This window comes from Sorex araneus, chromosome 3 (genome assembly GCF_027595985.1).
Source record: "Sorex araneus isolate mSorAra2 chromosome 3, mSorAra2.pri, whole genome shotgun sequence".
In the NCBI taxonomy this organism is placed as follows: Eukaryota; Metazoa; Chordata; class Mammalia; order Eulipotyphla; family Soricidae; genus Sorex; species Sorex araneus.
This window is the reverse complement of record NC_073304.1, coordinates 180,673,359-180,689,118: the sequence shown is the minus strand read 5'-3', so window position 1 is coordinate 180,689,118 and position 15,760 is coordinate 180,673,359. Positions and strand designations below refer to the sequence as shown.

The 15,760-nt window shown below is 36.1% G+C and overlaps 1 protein-coding gene across 5 annotated transcripts in view; it reads left to right on the top strand.

Moving 5' to 3' along the window:
• CNTN5 (contactin 5) overlaps positions 1-15,760 on the top strand; it is an 832,499-nt gene that overhangs the window by 43,810 nt on the left and 772,929 nt on the right. The window contains exon 1 of one of the 5 annotated variants that reach the window (XM_055129782.1): positions 1,454-1,539. The exons of the other annotated variants lie outside the window; for them this stretch is intronic. The gene's annotated coding sequence lies outside the window, so the exon portion shown is untranslated. Of the gene's footprint in view, positions 1-1,453; positions 1,540-15,760 lie in introns of those variants that run through there. 5 annotated transcript variants of the gene reach the window in all.

Sequence of the window (15,760 nt, the reverse complement as noted above, 5' to 3'; positions counted from 1 at the left end):
TTTTTTTTATTTCTTTGAATAGTTCTTTCAAAGGGTTGCTTGTGTTACTATTATTCTGCTTCCCATGGTATCAAACAGTTTTTACATGTCATATATAAGAATTGAGTAGCACTATAGTCCTTAGTGTCCCAAGATGCAATTTCTTTCCTTTATTGCCCAGGAGACAGAATAAAGAGGGTTAAAGTATTGCATTTCATAAAACTAAATCTTGCTATTGAGTTTGCTTGGTCTTCTGTGGCATACCTTTGCATCAGAGTGAGATATTTAGAAGAAGGCATTTGGATATGTTGGTACTCTTAACACTGTTATAAAATATAAGGTTTAACGTAACAAAAATTAAGCATTATGTGATGTATATTGTTACAGGGAAATAAAAGAATGCAAACATAACTATGCTGATATTTATATAATCATATGGATGATTAGCTTTTTGCTAACAATTTCAATACATTTAATAGTATCAATCAAAGAAAATTTCACATTATTTCTCTCAGTTGTTTTTTTGTGATATGTTTATAATGTTTATGGATGTATTTTGAAATCAGAAAATTGCTCAATTATTAAGATTTTCTATATATAAATCATAATAGTATGATGGTACTAAAGCATTATCAGAATTGAGTTAAACTTTTCATTCCCCTTTAATAACTTCAAATGAAAAGTGTTTTCTAACACTTTCTCCTGTCTTTGCAAATATCAGTATAATTTTCAATTCAGTTAACAATTTCTGATTATTTAAAATTATTATTATTTTCAAATTAACATAAGATGAAGATTGATATTTTATTTCCTCTGCTCTCTTCATTAATCTATCTAGTTAAAGTGACTATTTCTTTGGTCCCATACACTTTTTTCTTGAGTGTGAAGGTAACATTTTTAAGTAAATTTATAATTAAGTTTTGTTTGGCACTGAATGTATCACTTTGGAGTTAAATGATAAATATGTATTTGTTGGGATTTATAATAAGCTTTTTCTTCAAAACTTAAGAGCCCTAAGGAGACCTTTTGCAGGATATCTGGGGAATTTTACGATACATACTCAACTAGCACTAAATAGAATTTTTATGCAGCAGATTCAAAAGATAAAATTCTAAGATCCATTGTGTCAGTGGAAAATGGAATCATTAATAAAGATGGAAACTCTATATTAAGATTTCCATGAAAAGTTTTCTGATTTCAGTATCTACTCTACACTTTTGGGTGCTGATTTTTAAAATATTATTTATTGGTTTTTGAGGCTGGAGCAATAGTACAGTGGGTAGGGCATTTGACTTGCACGCGGCCGACCCGGGTTCGATTCCCAGCATCCCATATGGTCCTCTGAGCACCTCCAGGGGTGATTCCTAATTGCAGAGCCAGGAGTAACCCCTGTGCATTGCCAGGTGTGATCCATAAAGCAAAAAATATATATTTATTGGTTTTGAGGCCACAGCTATGTTTATGATTTACTCCAGGCTCTGTGCTCAGGCATCACTGCTGGTGGAGGTTGGGGGACCATATGGGATGCCGAAGATAAAACCCAGATTGGCCCTATTGAAGGTAAGCACCCTACCCACTGAACTATTGCCCTGACTCTGGTTGCTGATTTAAAAAAATGAATTGACTATGTATTGTAAAGATCATTATGTACTGTCGGACTAGTTCACAGAAAGCTATGGACCAATTGTTGAGGAAGTTTGAGATCAGTATGATCTTGCAAATTCTAGAGTATGATCACAAAAAACATAAATGACTTTAACATTTAATTGGAAAGTAAGTATGTAATACAAACATTTTGTGATATTTGTTGTCTACCTTTCTAGCTAAATATATGAGGTTTTACTTCCTGTAGTTTCATCTCGAAACAAGGAAAATTGTCTTTAGGTCCTTGAAGGTGTCTTCTTTTTACATACTTGTCTTTGCACATTCTACCTTTTTCTGAGTGTAAATCCTTAAGCACCCTTGTCAACCTGGGGAACTCCAGCTCATCCTTTAAGACATAAAGAGCACAGATCTGACTGTCCCCATATAATAGATCAGATTATTGTCGCTGTCTCTGTTTCCCCTGCATATAGTTACACTTCAGCCTTGGTGGGAATAAGAAGTTTGCTTTTATTTACATATGTTTATATTCTGGTCTTGAACCATTTCTAGATAGGAACAGTGTGTGTGTGTGTATATATATATATATATATATGCATATATATTATATTTCCTCTATCACTGAGTCTGATATATATGTTCAACACATATAGAGTGCATGATTTTATTATAAAACATTTATGTTATGCCAAATTCTTACTACTAGCAATAAGCACTGTAGCATTGTCCCATTGTTCATAGATTTGCTTGAGTGGGCACCAGTATCGTCTCCATTGTGAGACTTGTTGTTACTCTTTTGGCATATTGAATACGCAATGGGTGCTTGCCAGGCTCTGTCGTGCAGGCAGGATACTCTTAATAGCTTGGTGGGCTCTCTGAGAGGGACAGAGGAATCGAACCTGGGTCAGCCATATGCAAGACAAATGCCCAAAGGAGAAAAGTGAAGGAAATATCTTTCATCATATGGTTATAGAGGGATGTATGTTTCATCTTTTTTATTATATTTAAAATGTGAATAGACCTAAAGAAGAACCTAGAACAGTCAAAGGTAAATGGAACGAAGTGGTAGTGACAGGGCTATGATTTCTATATTGTACACTGTATCTGTTATGATGTTCTTGGCAGAAAATATCAGAAATCCCAAATCTGAGTAGCATAAATATGAAAGGAACATACTACCTCATTTTCTAGCCATGAGATGGGAATAAGTAGAGACAGACTTTGAAAGTAGTTTATCTTTGGCATCAGTTCCAAGACATTTCTGTCTTTTTTTTCTCTATCCTGCTCTCATATTTGTCTTTTCCACTTTTAATCCATAAGATGTGAGTCTGGTCCTCTGTTTGATGCTTATGAATATGGCACAATTCCTATATCAACAAAAACTTCGTATACAGATATGACTTCTGTGCAGCAGAAGAAGATCGACTTTCCCATTTGTTTTATTTTAATTGTGAGACCTCATTTTGTCAAATTTTCCTCTCACTGGTATTCCCTTAATTGTCAAAACTAAGTTATACCCTTTATTAGAATTTGGAAGTTAATTTACATAACCTACTGATATGTATGATTTGTTCCCATGTCACACTGGGATGGGGGAGAAAACTGTTGGAAGGAAAAAAGAAAAATGTTTATTGAGTAGGCTGCCAGCAGTTTCCACATCATTATATTTTGAGGAAAATAGAAAATATCTAAATGTTTTGAGAACAATTTAGGAAGGAATGCAGGCTTCAGCCAGTAGGAAATGAGAATTCATTTGAACATTTGAAAAATGTAGATGATGTACACTTCTATTGAGAAGTTTTATTGAGATATATTTTAAGAGGTGGCAACTGCATTAGTTTCTTTTTAAAACCTGGGAAATATAAATTTATATATGCACATTCGTATATTTTATATATATATATGATGAAGTTTAGGCCACATCCTATTGTGCTAAGGACTTTCTTCTGGCTCAGGGATCTCTTCTGGCTATGCTCAGGTGACCATATGCAGTGCTGTGGATAAAACTGGCATCAACTACATGCAAGGCAATATATGTCTGACCTCAGACTTGCTATACATTTTTCTCATCTGTTGAAAAATTATTTTCTGAAGTACTTATATGCTGTTGTCATGATAAGGAGGGTCTGGAGTTTATGGTAAAAATAGAAAATTTACTTTTTAAGTACAAGCTGCTGAAATATAATATTGATTAATACAACAATTTTTAAATATTTACAAATAAGACATCATATTTCATTTTCTTTTTAATGATTATTCTATGATACGTTCTTTATTTTTCAGTAAAATAGAAAGGCAGATTTGTTAAAGGAACAAATTGCTGCAGTCTCCAATATATAGAGAGCTTTTTGAATTGAGTGAAACTTCTCAGAATTAACTGTGAAGAGCTTTATTAATGTAACAAAGAAATAGCATCACTTAAAACACAGGCGGGTGTGTGGAGGGACTTCTCAGTTATCACCCCCAATACAAGTTGTAAATAATGCCATCTGCATTTGCTCAGGAGACTTTCTTTGGTTAATTTTCTTTGTTTCCCTCAATCTGGAACTTAAGAGAAAAAAATTAATCACAGATGCATTTCTCAGAAGTTTTAGTCATCATACCTAGCTCATGATCTCAAGATGATATCATATCTATTTATTGATCCTTCTAACACCAAAAGATTGAAATGAACCACTATTAGGCACTGCACTAATGTTCTTTGTCTTTTCCCACTTGCTTCTAAAATACTACATTTTAATAAATCACATTTTCATGATTGTTTAGTTTTACCCTCCTGTATTAACAAAATCAGTGACGCAAAATAGTTGAAATACAGTCCGTAAAGAAAATTTTTAATGATAAAATGAATTTCAAACAAAGTATATTGTTTTAATTCTCTATAGTTTCATAGAAGGTACATTTTATGTAACTTCATATAAATAAAGGGAGTTAATATGTTTGCTTAACTGATTTATTCAAGATTTTAGTGTGACATAATCAAAAAATTATAATTCTACAGTTTTCTTCTATTTCTTGATAAATTTGGAAATACAACAATGAGTTAACAATATAAAATTAACCATAGCTGAAGAAAATTGGCCTGGGATTTAGTTACTTTTACATTTTCTTTCTTCCTTTGTTCTTTCCCTTTCTTTCTCTTTTATTCTTGTTTTTTGATTTTGAGGCCACACACAGTGATGCTCAGAGGTTACTCCTCTCCCTGCACTCGGGAGAATTACTCCTGGCAGTGCTTGCAGGATCATATGGGATGCTGGGATCGAACCCAGGTCGACCATGTGCTAGGCAAGCTTCCTGCCACTGTAATATCACTCCAGCTCTTATTTGTGCAGTTTCAGTTGAACCTTCTCGCCAGATTTTTCTTTCTCCTAAGTGAATAGTTTATGTTATTATTCTGAGTCTTCTTTCTCTTGTTTGATAGATTTGGATACTCCCAGTGTTCTTACTTTGATGCATGCTTTCCTTTTCTCCTCAATACTGTTCCTCATCACTGTAACATGTAGTTCCCCAAAGCAAAAACAGATAATATATGCTGGAAATGTACAACTGTTGGTTTTTCTCATTTCCATTTCTTGAGTCTTCATTATGTGACTATATAGTTAATATATAACAAGCTGTTTCGGCCTATTTAAATGCCAATTAAATTTACAGTGCAGGGGGTCAGGAAAGTAACCTGAAACAATGAAGTTGACATGTGTGAGAATAGAAATGTCAAATGAATGCTTGGGAATGAATAATGACTAAAGTAGGGACAGCTTATAATAATATCCCTTGGTTTTGTAGTACTTTCTGTTCAGTATAATTTTTCATATTTTTATTTTATAACATTAAGTGAAGAAATTGAAGAGGTCCTGGCCAAGAATACTTTTTTATGACAATTTGAGATTTAGATAATATAATAACATCTGAATTTGATTTTCAAATTGGTGGCATTCCTACTGTGTCACATGGTTTTAATGCCAAAGAGCCATATTTGTATTTGTTACACTGTAGGTCACTTATAAATGTTATATTGATATAGAGAATACAGTATAATTGATAAAATTTTGTGGATAGATATATTAATGTGTTCAGTTAATTACCCTAAGTGCAGATATTTATCTTTAATGAAAGCAGCTTTGAATCCACCCAGTAAGAGTCTGCCTCTTTCATCATACTCTCTATAAAAGCCTATATGATACATAATTTCTATTCATTAGTATATAAAACATTCAAAGAGTAGCAATAATAATCAATAGTAATGCTGTCAATAGATAATGTATTATTAATTAATCTTATGATGTGCCATTGCTAGTAGTACTAAACATGTAGAGTTTAGATTTAACATGTATCTAAATATTTGATCCAGTCTGAGATAATTTCAAATTCTAATTGTAAGCAGTTATCTTAATATTCAAAGCTTAGACTTTTTACAGTATGAGAAAGAATTTTAGTAAGCAAAGCAAACAAACAAAATGAAGCCACTCTTGGCATCAGAGAAGACATTTCTGGCTAAATAGATAATCATTTTTACTTTAGAACAATGCCCTTGATAAAAAATATTGCAATGTTGTGGAAGATACACCTGTAATATCTACAAAAGATAAAGCTGCTCAAACCCATAGCAAATATTACAAGAAAACAATTATGATGAAGAAAAAAATGACACAAAGAACTCTAGGGGCCTGGGAAATTTCTCAGAAGATGTAGTTTATCCTTATATGAAGTGGACCCAGAATCAGATTCATGCACTGCTGGGTGTAGGCGACAGGGCCTCTTAGCAGTACCAAAAAGAGTACTTTCAGAACCTCAGTGTAGGCCTAGCTATGGGGCCCCTGGGCATCATTGAGTATGCACTGATTTTAAAAAAATCTAATGTGATAATGTTATTAATGGCTGAAGAATGAATTGCTCCTTGTGCAGAGTAGACATACTCTTTGTAGCAAAGAGTAAATAGAAAATTTGTTTTTAATCTACCTTCCTTTCAAGCAATACTTAAGAAAACTTTAATCTAATACCTTTTAATGGTGTATCACAGCAATCTTCAGGGACAAAACGAGATTTATGATAAGTGAAATAATTTTGTTTTTCATTCTGTATCTTATATAGTTACTACACTCAGGCAAAATATTAACCTAATGTATTCTAGGAAATGGTTTTGCTTGATAGGTAATGACTTTTTCGTATCTCCCACGTTTACATATTTTGATCCCCAAGCCATCTCTTTCAATCTTTCATTCTTGCATCTCTAGAAAATAAGCTCTCTCTGTTTTTGGTAAGATGTATTTCACTATGAATGTTGTAATAAAATGAAACATTATTTTAGTTAGATGCTTATATAGATGATATTAATTTTATTTGGTATATTTAGGTAATACTAATATTTCTTGTGTACCTTGAATATCAAATATAGTGTCATCAAGAAAAAGTGAAAGCAGAAAACTGCTATGAAGATAATGTGGGACTTGAGGCAGGAGTCATTAGCATTAAAGTATTTCAAGTGCAGAAACTCAGGAGTGTTTTTGTATTGTGATGGACTCTGAGAAATCTCTTCAGGTCCTGTCAGAGTTAAGGAGCTATCAGTTGGCAAATGAAGTTGGAACTGCAAGTCGGGAAAAGATTTGGATGAGAATCTAAGGATATTGTTCTTTATAAACATTCAGGAGATGTGCACCCTAAAAATAATAAAGGAAACTTTTACTGAAAAATGTGGTAAAGTTTTTATAAAAATATTAGTGTTCATAGTCTTAACATATGGTCATGGGGCCAGAGTGATAGTAGAGCAGGTAGGGGTTACCTTACATGCAGCTGATTCAAGTTTGTTTACAATTGATTCAAGTTTGATTACATACAGGTCCCTTGAGTCTGGTCACATGTAACCAGGAGCACAAAACCAGGAGTACACCCTGAAGACTGTGAATGTTACCCCCAAATAAGCAATAAATAAATCAAAATAAAATTAATTTAAAAATCCATAAAATAATCTTATTTCTCTTTCATCTCTTTTAAGTACAAGGATGATGTTCTAGTACTCATTCAATTTTATTTAATAGCTTTCATATTTAAATTGTCTTCACATGAATGGTTAAACAGGATGTTTTAGTTAACAATTTGCAGTGACTTCAGTGGGAATGTTTAGATTCTTTGAAAAATACCTACTGGTTAAATAAATGTATCTAACTGTGAAAATAATGGGATAAAAATATCTAAATGTATATTAAAATTTATTGGTTTTAAAAATAATTGGTTTTTAGAAAAACTATTAGAATTAGTAAAAAGGCCTAATTTAGGTTATAATTTGTTCATTTCTATGCAATTACTTTGGTTATAGTAGGATGTGATAGAACAATGATATTGTGTTAAAACAATTTTTTGTGATGATAAGTAATTATTTGAGGAGAATGGAAATAGTAAAGATTCATGACTTTAATGGATCTGTAGCATAAAATTAGTGTTCAAGATGAGAAAATATTCAAAGAAGTGTTTCATTTTAATAAGAATCATGCAGAGTAAAGCAATACTGTCAATTTGTTTGGCATTTTATAATTTTCTAAGTGTTTTCATAGGTTTTACTTCATTTATTCCCAGATTAGTTCCTTAAGACTGGAAGTAGATGGGAAATGTACTGCTGTACTAGGTTTATGGTCTGGAATTAAGATGTATTTGTATTTGTTTTCATGTCTTCTTTGATGGGAATAGAATATTATTAGATTTTTTTGGCCTCAAATAGTTTCAATATTTTTAGATGAGTCATTCAATGAGCCAACTGAGGAAGTATAAGTGTTTGCTCACTATTTCTCCCTATCATAATGCTTGAATTGGCTATGTATTTAAACCTAAATTATTGTATGGTACACTTTATTTGCTGACATACTTAGCAGGTAATAATCTTAAGATGATTTCAAAAGCATTTCTGTTCTCAATTTAGAATTTTAAGTAGTAGAAATGTCCCGTGAATATTATAAGACTTTTTTTTTTATTTTATTGAATCACCTTGTGGAATGTTACAAAGTTCTCAGGCTTATGTCTCAGTTATACCATGCTCAAACACCCATCCTTTCACCACATATTCCACCACTAAAAAACCCCAGTATACCTCCCACCCCCCTACCCCCCACCCCTGCCTGCATGACTGAAAAAATTTAACTTCATTTTCTCTTTACCTTGATTACATTCCATATTTCAACACAAAACTCACTATTGTTGTTGGAGTTTCAACACATGACTCACTATTGTTGCTGGCGTTTACCCCCCAAAAATACAGCCCTGCTGACAAGGAAGCATTTGATAATTAGTTTTCCATTGATGAGAATGAAGAGATATGAAGAGATATCCTAAAGAGGTTTAGGATTTCTGTATTTTAGTAATTAAGTTCAGGGAGATTTATGTTGGAAATTGCATCATTTCCCTTCCTGGGGCAGCATGGAGCAGAAGCTTAGTTCACAGTCTGGAGACATGGCTGCAAGCACTTACTGGGACCAGAAGTAGTGTAGCTGGCTCTGGATCTTGGTCATTCAGCAGCAAAGCGGCCTTGCAAAAGCATAGCCACCCGGGTCGAATCTCGGCGGAGCGCAAGCCGGTATCGGCCCCTGCCTGAGACTGCCCAAGCGACCCACTGTTTCAAGTTCAAAACACTTTTTTTTTTCTCCTTCCCATGCCACCAAGTTCATACCTGCTTAAAAGTCGCATAATTTGGTGGATGCCATGCCGCTTCTTCTATTATTATAAGACTTTTAAAACAACAGTTATACTTATGTATATACAATGCTACCCTTTATTAGAAAGCACTGTATCTTTTTGCTTTGTTTCATATAGAGTGTATTTAAACCTATGCCCTTCAAACAACAAACATTAACTTTAGTTTTGATGTACCAGAAAAAAGTGAAATTTAGTATTGCCTTTCTTGCTATATGCATTTTAGCATATTTTTTTAGTCTGAAAGAGGAATAATAATGAGTCATAATGAGATACTATGAGACACTATGAAATGAAGTAAGACTGAATTAGAGGTGATATGTGTCTTATGAGAAAAGGGGAAAAAAAGGAAATCAAAATGACTAACACACGAAAATAATCTCTAAGAATATACTTTATTGTAAACCTGTACATAGTTTTAATGGTGGTCATATTATTTCCTTCAGTTATTTGTGTAGTTTTGAAATCAAATTAATAATAGATTAACATAAATAGTATCATCTTATATCTTGTGTCTAGATACATTGAATTTTTTAGTATTTTAGTTGCTAAAAATTCCTTTGCTCTTTGTGAACTTATAATAGAAACCTAACTAAAATCCTTCTTACATCTATTTTAGAAATTTAAAATAGTATCAGCACAATAAATATGAAAATGACTAAAGTGATATTATTTTTAATAACAGTGTTTATGTCTAGTAATAATTATTTTCTTGCATTTAAACTAACTCATTTCCTATGTAAGAAAATCAGTTCATAATTTTATATCTTCCTCTTCGGCTTGAAACCTTTGTAAGCGGAAGGTAAAATGTCAGTTTTCATATCAAAAAAGTCAGACAGTAAAGGAATAAGATATCTGTCACTGTATCACTGTCATCCCATTGTTCATTGATTTACTTGAGTGGGCACCAGTAACGTCTCCATTTGTCCCAGTCCTGAGATTTTAGCAGCCTCTCCTTACTCGTCCAATGACTGGAGGCTCTTTTAGGATCAGGGGAATTAGACTGTTATTGTTACTGTTTATGGCATATTGAATAAGATACGATGCTTAAAAATAAAGGTAGCATTAAAAAGTAAAGAACAATAATATCGTGTTTAAGACAAGTGTAGGATAACATTGGGTTTGTCCTTTTAGCCTTGACGCAGGGAACTTAGTTTACCTTAAAGCAATGTCCTTTCTGTATGGACACAGGAAGACAGTTAATATTATGCTTTGTAACTTGGGAGCTGATTGACTCCAATAATACTTACTCCTGGGCATTTGCTTTCTCGACTCAGTTGTCCTTAGTTCCTAGCACCCCAAAATCAAGGTCCTGATGAGGGATGGAATAGACCCAGAGCAAGCTATGAGCTACCCCGGCATTGAAATGGGCCAGGCCACAGCACCACAATACTCAACTATAAGTTGAGGGCATGATCATAGACAAATACTGTCAAGATCCAAAAGATCCAAATGAGACTAGGACCCTGATGGGGTTAGGAAGACTAACCTGGCCTGAGGACTGTGGTCTGGAATATATAGTGAATGTCCTCAGGAAGAACCAAACTGTAAGTTTGATATATCTCTTATTGTGTTCATGCAGAATGATATTGCTAGAAATATTAGAAGCAGATTAACTACAACTAATTAAGTGGATTGCTAGCTGAGGAAGGAAGAAAGCTATACACCCTTTTTTGGATCCCACCCTTGAGCGGATCTCCTAGTAATCTAGAGTAATCTCCTTAGATGAGATTTTGTTAATCTCCTGGAGGAGTGTTCTCACCCCTCTTGGTTGATATGTTAATGTTCAATCCACCTTTGTGTCACCAACCTATGTGATTGCTACATAAACTAAGACTGTAAGAGAAGCAACAGAGAAGAACACAGAAGCCGGGAGAAGACACAGAAGTGGGGAGAGAAGATACAGAAGCAGAGAAGACACAGAAGTGGAGCACAGAGTGGAAGAGAATTATTGGAGCTAGAAGCAGGGGAAAGAAAGAGTACAAAGTGAGTGAGAAGTGAGAGTGAGTGGGGATCCAGAGACTGAAGCAGAAGAGAGAGATCTGAAGAAGAGAGATCGGAAGAGACCAGAGGAGAGACTACAGAGACAGAAACAGAGATACAGAGACAGACAGAAGATAGCACAGTGGCACACAGAGAAGCAGAGCACAAGGAGGAGCTCTCCTAATCTGGTCCATACACAGAGGTTCAAGAGCATGCGTGCACGTGAGAAAGAGAGAGAGAAACAGAGACACAGAGAGACAGAGAGCGAGCACCACCCCTAGAACCCACGAACAACACACTCACATCACCCCCTTCCATGCAAATGCCTCTGTATTTTCAACCAAATATTTTATTTTTATTATGATATTGATATTTACTTAGCTGTTTTTAATAGAGTTGTTTCAGGCATACAGTGTTTCAACACCAATCCCACCAATAATGTTCCCTTCCCTCCACCAATGTCCCTGAATTCCCTCCCAACCCCAGGTCTGCTCCCATGGCAGATGTATAGCATGTTCATTTCAAACTTAAAGGAATGACAAATGGAATTATCAGAAAGTAAATCAATAAAACTCAATTTGTGGCGATTGTATATAATTTTGACATATGATATATTAAAACTATTTAATATAATATGGTGTGTCCAGAAACACACCATATGTGCTCATTGCCGGCAGTTTCTATCTTTGTCGTCTACGCACCAACATCCAACTACAATGAAGAAGAACTTGAGAAGTTCTACATGGAGCTGGAGAAGCTCTATAAAGAAGACCACACCACTGCAAGATCATTGTCCGTGATTATAATGCCAAGATAGGACTGAGAAGGTCACCCAAAGAACTCTACACTGGGACCCATGGCCTAGAATGGAATGAACTGGGTGAGAGACTGTCTGAGTTCATCATGTCTACCAAGAACATCCATGGTAACTCATAGTTCCAGAAGGTCGAGTCTAAACATTGGATATGGGAGTCTCCAGGGACAGCTCCACACTGAAATTGACCACATCATATTCAATCGAAGATTTTGCCTGACTGATGTTGCTGTTGTCCCAAAATTCCAAACAGGATCAGACCACAGTCTCCTTCATGCAAAATTCTACTTCATAGAGCAAGGAGAATGGTCTGCAAAGTTTAAGTTAAAGAAGAGAACTCCCAGAATGACTACCAACTGGGAGCTCTTTGGCACTATTGTGACAATATGGGTAGATGTCGTGTTGACAACATCGACAAGGAATATGATCTACTAGTTCAGTACCTCCATGACTGTGTGAAGAGTGCTGGGAGTGGGAAAGCCACAAACAGACACCTGTCTTTAGAAACTCTCAAGCTCATTCACCAACGTGCTTTGGCACAAGCCTCAGGCAATCACAAGCTAATGTCCAAGCTCGAAAGCTGTGTAGAGAAGTCATAAAGGAAGACCTCAAAGAGAGAGGAGTGGCAGTGTCGAGAAAACTATTTGCAACACTCGCCTGTCCTTCTCCAACTAAAGACCAAGATGACTGCCCTATGACATCCTGATGGATCTATCACATCTTCCAGAAGGGCAATGGAGAGGATTATTCACGACTTCTACTCGGATCTCCTCGACAGTCACATCCACCTGCCCACATACCAAATTCTGCAGGATGGATATGTCATTCCCAGCATCCTCCCTTCTGAAATCCTACATGTTATTTTGTCAGTAAAGGTGCGTATAGCACCCAGTCCAGACAAGGTCAGACCCGAACACCTGAAGAATCTGCTGCCAGTACTCATCAATAGACTGGCTCGGCTCTTCACATGCTACCTGTATGTATGCAAGGTTCCATCCCAATGGAAAACCAGCAGGACCATTCTCTTGTACAAGAAGGGAGACATCCATGACATCAGCAGCTATTGCCCAATCTGCCTGTTGTCTATTGTCTACAAGTTGTTCACTCCTGTCATCCTGAATAGAATAGACAGAACACTAGACGAAGGACAACCATGCAAGCAAGCTGGGTTCTGAAGAGGATTCAGCACGATTGATCATATCCACGCAGTGACCAAGCTCATTGAAGTTTTGCGAGAGTTCAAGATGCGCTCTGTCTACTGTTCATCAACTTAAAGAAGGCCTTTGATTCTGTTGAGACTGAATGGTCATTGAAGCCCTAGCCAAACAGGGCGTTCAAACTCAGTACATCAAGATCTTCCGCAAGCTGTATTATGGATTCACCACCAGGATCTCACCATTCTATAAGGAAGTAATCATTGACGTAAAGATAGGGGTTCGGCAGGGTGATGCCATTTCACCGAAACTTTTCAGTGCCACCCTCGAGTACGTCATGCGATGACTGGAATGGGAAGGAATGGGAGTGAAGACAGACAGTCAGCAACTACACCATCTCTGCTTCGCTGATGACATCATTTTTATAACACTAAACATTAGCCAAGTGGCACAAATGCTGGCCAACTTCAACCACGAGTGTGGACAGGTTGGACTGCAGCTGAATCTCAGCAAGATAATATTCATGAAAAATGAACTAGTCCCTGACGTTCCATTTGCTCTCAATGGAACGGACATCTCCGAATGCAGCAGCTATGTGTACCTGGGTCGAGAACTCAACATGAAGAACCACTTGACGCCAGAACTGTACAGGAGGAAGAGAGCAGAGTGGACCGCGTTCAAGAGCGTCGAAGAAGTGGTTAAGAGGACGAAGAACCCCTGATTCCGGGCACATCTTTTTGACTGCACCCTTCTTCCTGCACTAACATATGCCTCAGAGACCTGGGCCCTACACAAACAGGATGAGAATGCTATTTAGGTAACCCAAAGGGGAATCGAAAGAGCTATACTTGAAGTATCACATTTCACTCAAGTGAGAAAAGGAATGGAATCCAGACTTCTGTCAACGATCAAGAATCAGGGATGCTATTTCATTTGCCAAGGCATCAAAAATCATATGGGCCGGACACATCATGTGATTTAGAGATGACCACTGGACTAGAGCTGTTACCATGTGGATTCCACAGGACATCAAAGGATCAAGTGGCCACCACCTACGAGATGGTGGTAGGAAACACCCACCATTCTTCATCAGGATCCTGAATGAATGATTTGATGCTCTTCGTGTTCCTGGAGTGAGCAGATACCATTGGGCTACACTAGCACGTGACAGGGACAAATGGAGAAATTACTGGGGCCCGCTCTCGCAAATCAAAGATCAATGGGATGACAAGTGATACAATAAATATAATATAGCTTTCTGCCTATTCTCATTTACAATACATAGTTTTCAATTCTGACATCTAAAAGGTATTTTATTAAATTTTATTTTGTACTTAGATCTTATCATGTCATCCCTGTCATAAGTAAAGCTTAAAACATTTCCTTGCTTGGGGCTGGAGTGATATCACAGTGGATAGGGCGTTCGCCTTGCACGTGGTCAACCCGTGTTCGATTCCCAGAATCCCACATGGTCCTCTGAGCACCGCCAGGAATAATGCATGAACCAGGAATAGCCCCTGTGCATAGCTGGGTGTGATCAAAAAAAAAGAAAGAAAAAACAAACAAACAAAAAAAACCCAAATTTCCTTGCTAGGAACTGAAGGTGGGTGGGGCAAAAAAATTCCTTGCTAATATATTTTAGAGTTTCAATGACTAGGGAAAACATACAAATGCCAAATTTATTGAGTGAAGAGAATTAATAAAATTTAAATGGAAAATTTGAATAGGCTTATAAAAGCACAGTGTTTTCTACTAAGAAAACAAATACTCGTTTTCACTGTATCACTGTTATCCTGTTGCTCATCGATTGGTTGAACGGACACCAGTAATGTGTCTGTTCGTCCTTGTCGAGTGATAGTGTAGCCCAATGGTGTCTGCTTGCTCCAGGAACATGAAGAGCATGTTGTTGTTACTGTTTTTGGCATATCAAATATGTCATGGGTATTTTGCCAGGCTCTGTCATTTGGGCCGGATATCCTTGGTAGCTTGCCAGGCTCTCCGAGAAGGGTGGAGACTTTGAGCTTATAGAACATTATAGATACTGCTTAAATATTATAATTAATAAGTAAACATTGCAGTAAAATTATGGATGTAAAAATAATTTATCAGACATGGAACAATTAATGTAAATCTGACATTAATTCTTAATTGAATATGTATAAAATTGCTTAGCAACCTAAGAGTAAGCATTCTCTTTTAATACAGTTGTCGATAGTCATGTTCACTGTGATTGAGTGTCATATCCAGTGTCATTTTTGGGAAATTTGTCCTGTCCTTTATTTATTTATTTATTTATTTATTTATTTTAATTTATTTTATTATTTAATTAGTGAATCACTATGAGGGTACAGATACAGATTCACACATTTTAGAACTTGTTTTTCCATCATGCAATGTTCACAAACACATCTCTCCACCAGTGCCATCACCAATAAACCCAATAAACCCAGTATCCCTCCCCACCCCAATCCCATCTCCCCCCAACCCCACCCTGCCTCTGTGGCAGGGTACTCCCTTTTGGTCTCTCTCCAATTGGGTGTTGTGGTTTGCAATA